Below are 8,194 nucleotides of genomic sequence, written 5' to 3' on the forward strand. Positions count from 1 at the left end.
AAATTTATGGTATGATCAATAGGAAGAAATCAATAAATATTGGATATTTGACTAAAATTTACCACTAAATATCAACTTCCAAGTAGATTTAAATAGCTGTGAACCTTATTTAAGGCATCCTAAGTAACGATGGACCCATATTAAGGGTTTTTTCCCTCAAATGGTTTAGTGAACTTAGGAAACGCACCAAAAAAAAGACCGAATGGAAAAAAATGAGGGAAACTAGCAACACAGGGTATGATACCAATGGGGTAACAAGGAATCAAAGAACTCACCATAATGTTAAACATCCCAATGGTGTCCCATGTCTATACCAAGATGAAACTAGCTCTTTGAAGGTGATGTATAATTTTAGAGCTATCATATAATCATAAGGTGGGTCAGGCATGGGTGAATAGTTCTAGGAACCTTCTAGGGTATAATCATATGTGAGTACCAAAGTTCAAATTCCATACTATACACAATTATTTTTGGTGAGTGAATTTAATGAAAGTCACTAAACACCCAAGTTAATTTTCTTCCCTTTGATAGAGTATAAATGATGTACAAATGATATAACATGAAGCATCTATTTCTTAACCTAAGAAATGGAGAATAGAAACTTGGACTATGGGTATTTATTATACCAACATTATTTTAGGTTTACCCAATCTCATATCATATCTTAATGTCGTCTTTAGTTTAGATTATATGCTAGGTGGGTATTATTAGGCCCACTTTGTTTTCCATTGGCACTCAAACTTATCTCATTTTAATATACAATATCAAATTTTTTTTCTATGTTTCATTAAAATAAAGAATATCGTAAGAAACACATCATAAAAATGAACTAAATAAATTTAGTAATGAATAGCACAAAAGTACAATATTAATTAGTTTTTTGCATCAATATAGTACAACAACTAAACTATTTGCGAGCTTGGATATGTAAGAAACACAAATAAATAGGTAAAACATGTTTATATCCAATTGTGATTGAAACTGATAAAAATAATATTGAGTTATATAATTTAATATATTATAAATACATAGTTTTAAATATGAATATGAAATCTTGGGGTTCATTAGTCACCCACAAAGGGTCCAAAGGGAATCTATCCCAAGTGCATGTTATGTATCAACACTACCTATTTTGAATCTTTCATGATGAACTGTTATGAAACCAGCTCAAGAAAAGATAGAAAAGATAGATCAACGCCTTAGAATTCAGCCTCTTCGAGGGGGCAACCTCCTTTACATTACATAAATGAACAATTCTTGGATGATACAAATGAAAATACCTCCTTTCTATATATAGGAGTCTAATGGGTCATAACATAATCAGAGCCGACATAACAATAATAATGTAAGGGCACAATAATAACAATAGTGGGCTTCTATGGGGCACAATAGTAACAATATGGGCACTACATGGGTACACATCAATATAGTAAGTGGGTTATACTAATAACAATAAGGGTTTACACTAGTAGTATAGGGGCCTAACATGCCCCTCTCCTTCAAAAAGCGTTGTCCTCAACGCTTGAGTAGTTCTTGATGCTTCTGTATAAAATTCTTGTCCTCCCATGTGGAATCTTCAGCGTGTAAGTTCTTCCACTTGATGAGATACTCTGAAATTGATCGATTTCATAGCTGTCGGGTTCTTTTTTCTGTGATTGCTCCAGGTTCCAATATGATTTTTCCTTCCTCTTCAATTTCTAGCAATATTGTTTGAATTGGGATCTTTTGCAACTTTTGAGTAAGTGGCCATACTTCTTCGTCCTTCTTCCATTCATCCCTTGCTTCGTTTATCCAATCTGGTTGGATAATATAAATAGCACAAAACAATGCTTCCACGTCCTCATCCTTGAAGAGTCTTCCCATTCGATAAGGTCACCATTTTTTAAGTGCATGTAGTATTGCCAACATTTCCTTCTCATAAATAGCTTGCTTGAGATGTAGCAGTAAAAATACCCAATCACCTACATCAAAACATTTTTCACTACAATGTTGATCTACCTATTGTTTCGTTTGATTTTGCACCAAAGTGGCGTTATCCTTTAAAAGTTGGAGAACTTGTTGTTGATGCTCGATGTGATCTTTCACTGCTTGAACCTTTTTCTTCTTGATATGTCCTTCTATCTCTAGAGTTTGAGGAGTGGTAATTTCTTCCAATCCTTTACAAGATATTGTCGGATTCATTTCTTGATGCTTGATGTGATCTTTCACTTCTTGAACATTTTTCTTCTTGATATGTCCTTCTATCTTGATAGTTTGAGGAGTGGTAATTTTGAACAATGAATTACAAGATATGGTTGGATTCATTTCTTCTTTCTCGATGTGATCTTTCACTTCTTGCACATTTTTCTTCTTGATATGTCCTTCTATATTGAGAGTTTGAGGAGTGGTAATTCTTGCCAATGCTTTACAAGATATGGTCTGATTCATTTCTTCTTTCTCTGGGGTGGGGTCTTGGCGTATAGCTTCTTTTTTTGATGTTTCTTGATCCTTTTCTTCCTCCTCTTCATATTCTATGTAAAATAATTTCTTCTCAGCACACTTATGACCTTTAGTGAATTTGCTATCACAATTGTAACAAAGCCCTTTTTCTCTTTTTTCTTCCAATTGTTGTGGTGTAACCCTTGTAGGTTGTGGAAGGCTAGGAGAAACAACACTTCCATCTTTATAGTTGTGAGGGGTACGCTTCCTAGTTTCCATAAATTTTCTTTCCACTATGTCACAAAGCCCTTTTACTCTTTCCAACTGTTGTGGTGTTGCTCTAAACAAGGTGTTGCTCTTTGTATCCTCATAATGTGCTATCATTTCCTCCGTGAAAATTGACCACGTAACAAGTTGTTTACGAGAAAAAAGCCCTTCGTACCATAAGAATTGATCTGGTTCTAAATATGAAGATGCAATACATACCTTTTGTAACAGTTGTACACCATGTAGATCAAAATATTGCTCCATCTGAAGTATCCAATTTACCAGATCCTTGCCATCAAACTTCCTCATCTTGCTTTTTCTTGATTTTAGGAGCTCGACCTTGAAACGACCATAACTATGTACTTTCAGATCTTTAAGTTCTAAAATTGCGACCTGTAGTAGCCCTCTGTTTCCTCTTTCCAATGCCACCAGTCTGATCCAAGCTGGATTCTCTAAGAAAGAGTTATGCACAATCTCCCAAGATGACCTGATTATAGACCTTTCCCGAAGAGCAAACTTGTATGAAGTGCCACGAGTCACTGTTTCAGCCGATGGATCTGAAAAATGCCTGCAAGAAACTACAGTCCGTCCTCTTTCCGTAGCTTCTTACGAAATTTTAATCCGATTCTCAGAGAGAAAGTTATGATGATTTTCCCCAAGTCACCTGTTTTGAATGTAATTTAGGAGTCTGCAAAAAGACCAATTTTCTCAGATCCTATCTCTGCAAATATCACGCAAAAAGTTCTGAAATTTGGACCCAAGGTTCAACGCGATTTCTTCTCGAATGGGTTTTTTTTGTGACTTCTGAAACGTCACAGAAAAACAGTTATAGCAAAAATGCCACGATGACCTGTTTGGAGTAGCAAAACCCTAGAATCCAAAGCTCTGATACCAAATGTTTTGAAACCTGCTCAAGAAAAGATAGAAAAGATAGATCAACGCCTTAGAATTCAGCCTCTTTGAGGGGGCAACCTCCTTTACATTACATAAATGAACAATTCTTGGATGATACAAATGAAAAGACCTCCTTTCTATATATAGGAGTCTAAGGGGTCATAACATAATCAGAGCCGACATAACAATAATAATGTAAGGGCACAATAATAACAATAGTGGGCTTCTATGGGGCACAATAGTAACAATATGGGCACTACATGGGTACATCAATATAATAATTGGGTTATACTAATAACAATAAGGGTTTACACTAGTAGTATAGGGGCCTGACATGAAGGCATAATGACTTTAATGGAATTGTTTAGCTCTAATATTGTATGCTGGGTTGAATTAAAGAAATTGGCATGAGAAGGTAGAAGCTATTAATTAACTAAAGTCTACGAGATGAAACTATTTATATAGAAACATTGGCACACATAATTGAAATTAAGACCATACTCATGATACAAAAACTAATTTGAAAAGAATAAATGCATGTGTAATTTCCCTCAAAATGTTTTTCTATAAAGATATATTTGCTACACAAAAAATCCAGTTGAATCTAAAATGAATTAATTGGCATGGCAAAGCCAGAAAGAGTCTTCTACATTCAATAAAACTTATAAAAATGACCATCATGAGGTTTTTTATATTCATATTCTAAACTTTTTACTAAGTACATATAACGGATTTTGATGTCTTAAGGGATGATACTCTACTTTGACTAAATGCAAGAGGAATTTGTGATCTAAGATGGTAGTACAAATAGATGGACTCAATAGGAGTTTCTAATGCTTCCTTCTAAATTTCTACCTCTAAAACATTTTGTTTTTATAGATAAGGTTTAAATGTAAAGCTTGTGTGAAGTAATGAATTTGGTATAGCATTTGTTCTTTGTTGGGAATGATTGAGTGTAGTTTCCTATGATTCATAGAAGAGATCAAAATTTGTTCCCACATATCAATTATATTCGGTAGAATTGAAAACAACTAATGTTCATGTCCAAGCCCCAAGGGTTAGCTCAAATATTTGAGTCCCCGTTGTTAAGTACCTCCCCGATCGGGAGGTCACACGAGAAATTCTCCTCGACTCCCTTGGGGTTAGGCCCTGCTAGTCTCGCCGATGGGATTTAAATGATTCCCTTCGGGGTTGATCTGCCCAAATTTTTCCAAGGGAAAAAAAACTAATGTTCATGTCCAAGGCATTGATAATATGGCTATTCATTCCATCACAACCATGATAATATATTTCTATTATTCAAAAACACAATTAGTAAAGGGTTATACACTCCATATTTTTCCAAGGGAAAAAAACTATTGTTCATGTCCAAGGCATTGATAATACGGCTATTCATTCCATCACAACCATGATAATATATTATTATTATTCAAAAACACAATTAGTAGAGGATTATGCACTCCATATTTCATTTTCCCAACAAGAGTAAACAGGTGCACTTTAAACATGGTATAGGAGATATGTGTAGTGTATTGTAATCCTTATAAATTAAATTGAAAAATAAAGTTCATAAAATTTGATTTTTTCATCATCCATAATAGTCATAAGAAAATAAACTCACATAAATCCATCTAAATTTCAATCTTTTAGTCACAAATAAATTGGTGTTGCAATTAACATTTATTCCACTTAGTGACTAATAGATGTAAGATGGATCTACATTAGTATTAATAACATACAATCATACATAATCACTTAATTTGTTTGAATATTTCTATAATATTTGTATTTTTTGTTATATATATATATATATATATCCTAAAAATTATACTCTCAATAAAAAGTAGCTTGAATAACGTGCAATAACTTTGAAATGTATATGTGAATTCACCTTAACTTTAGATTTATAGTTGATTATTTTATGATAACATCATCTTAAACAATATCCTTATGGTTCAAATTAGCATGTTAATTGTTGGAAAAAAAAAAATCCAGCAACAACAAGCTAGAATCATTTAATGGAAAGTCCCCATTGGACTTGCTCTCATTTGGTATAGTTTCCACCTAAAATGTTGGAATAAATTTAATATCAATTAAATTAGATAAATAACATTAAAATTTCTAAAATCTAACTATCTGTATATGTTAGAAATATTATGTCTAATTACCTATCCTAACTGGGAACATGTGCATTGAGATAAAACACAAGAAAACAAATTAATTAAATAATTAATAAAATCAATAAAAGATTGAGCACAAAAAATATATTAATATTTTAAAAATATATTTTTATTTAAAAAATCACATACATATTCTTGTATCCAATATGAAATATTAATTGAAAAATAAACTTATTGTGAATTATAAGAATATGGAAATCTTAAATCTTGATAGAAATACAAAATATATAAAAACACATTGGCATAGAAGTCTTCTCCAAAGTTATATGAAATTTCATTTTATCAGTAAGAGTTGATAAAATTATACAAGCTTCTGGAATCTAAATTTTCGTTCTCTTTGTTTCTCAAAATAACTTCCTCTTAAATGACATAATTAATAAAGTACATTCAATTTTATCTTATTTTTGCTACAATAAATTCCACTTTCCCAGTCTAATTTTAATATTTCTTATGAAAAATGTTGGATAAAAGCATACGATTATTTCTTTCAAACAATGATGTCGATATAATTTTCCATTTTTCAAATTCTTATGGTTAGTAAAAAATTGTAATTTTTTATACATATATTTGTATTTGATTCAAGATTTTGAATATGTAGTAGCGTTTATTTGTATGCAAGTAGGTTTTTTTATCCTTATTTTTCTATTATTTATTGTATTCTCTTATTCTTTCTATTTTCTTTATCATTCAGATTATTTCAGTCTCGAAAATATTTGCCAAATGTACAAAAAGTAATAGGTAGTATGTTAATAGTTAAATAATTTGTAATCATAAACAAATAATAGATTCAAATATTAATCCCATATTCATTGGGTGAAATGGTTACAAAGAGTTTATAAGTTATCCTTCACCTAACATAATTCATTTGCACAATATTATGCAATATGGACTACAATGTATTCTTTTAATCTTAATCATATACTAGACTAGTATACAAAAATTTGGGATCTGAAAATATGTAATGGATAGAAATACTATGGTAGATGACACATCAGCAAAGCATGCCAGTGTCTAGTAGATTCCATACGTGATTATCTCTAATAATTCATTGGTTCACCCACGAATAGCTGAGTATTTTTATCTGACATGGAGAAGAACTTCACAAGTAACATGGACTAAACAAAACAATTTGAATGTGAAAAACAAAGCGGATACATCGGTATCCATAAGACTTGTTTAAGGCCTATAAAATTTAATCCATATATGGATTGTCAATATCCAAATACTTATATAAAATCCATGATCCAGGTACTTGAAGTGGAAATGAATAATATCAAATTAGGAAGAATGAAGTGAGAAAACAAATGATCGGGATCCATATACAAATAGTACATATGAAAAACTTCAAAACAAATTCCTAGTTCTATATAGTTAGATAGAAAATAAAATCTAGAATGCATAACACCACAATAAATTCCATTAAATCATTACATATCCAGATACAATGAATTCATGAAATCTAAATACTTTTAACACCTATGTCAAAACTACCATGTCAATGTATATATCATCATACCAAGTCATTAGTATGCTTAATAAATTAAATCAGTCATTGGCCATATGACATGTAATATGACATGTCAACATGGCATGTCATATTACATGTCATCACAAATGCACTCAAAATTTTGTTAGATTCATTTCACTGTCCACCATGATATTTCAAATCTATGAAATATTAGGTAAAAGAAATCTTTGGATTTGGATATCCAGTATCAAGGATTTGGAAATTTCAAATAATGATATATTAAGTTTGATCCAAATCCTAATATATATGATCTAAGTTATGAAAGTATTTTTTAGAGATAATTTACCTTATCCAAATCCAAATACAAATAATCTATCAACAATTCCTCTAGATCTAGATTTAAGGAATTGAGAGCTCATAAAATTATATTAGCAATGTGTATACATGATCCAGATTCAAATTACTTGCATCTGAATTTAATCAAAATCTTTAAAAACACCCATATGATCAATGCTTTGAACTCTTTGATTTGGATCTCGTTACCAAGAATTTTTCAATAATTTTTTTGGCACTTTTATGAAATAATAGGAAACAAATTAGATCAAATGATATCAAAAATAAATAAATTTCGAATGGAAATAATTGTCATCAAATTAATTGGAAACTATGCAAAACTGTAAAAATTCATTATATACAATCAAATAAAACAAAATAAAAGATAAAAACATTTACAAACTATATTAAATCAATAATAAATCATATCGTAGAGAAAACAAAGGGAAATCTATAGGAAGGTGTGGCCTTATAGAGGAGTTGTCTAGTTTAGTTCTAACGTCTCTATTAGGAAGTTAGTTAACACTAGGAGCGAGACATGTGTTGGTTGGAAACACTTGAATGGACCATATTGGTTGTATAATATAGGAAGTGAAAGAAGTTGGATGAACCATGTGCATGAAGGGACATCCTA

The sequence above is a fragment of the Pinus tabuliformis genome, chromosome 7 (genome assembly GCF_031772625.1).
Source record: "Pinus tabuliformis cultivar Carrire ecotype Pingquan chromosome 7, CPIR1, whole genome shotgun sequence".
In the NCBI taxonomy this organism is placed as follows: Eukaryota; Viridiplantae; Streptophyta; class Pinopsida; order Pinales; family Pinaceae; genus Pinus; species Pinus tabuliformis.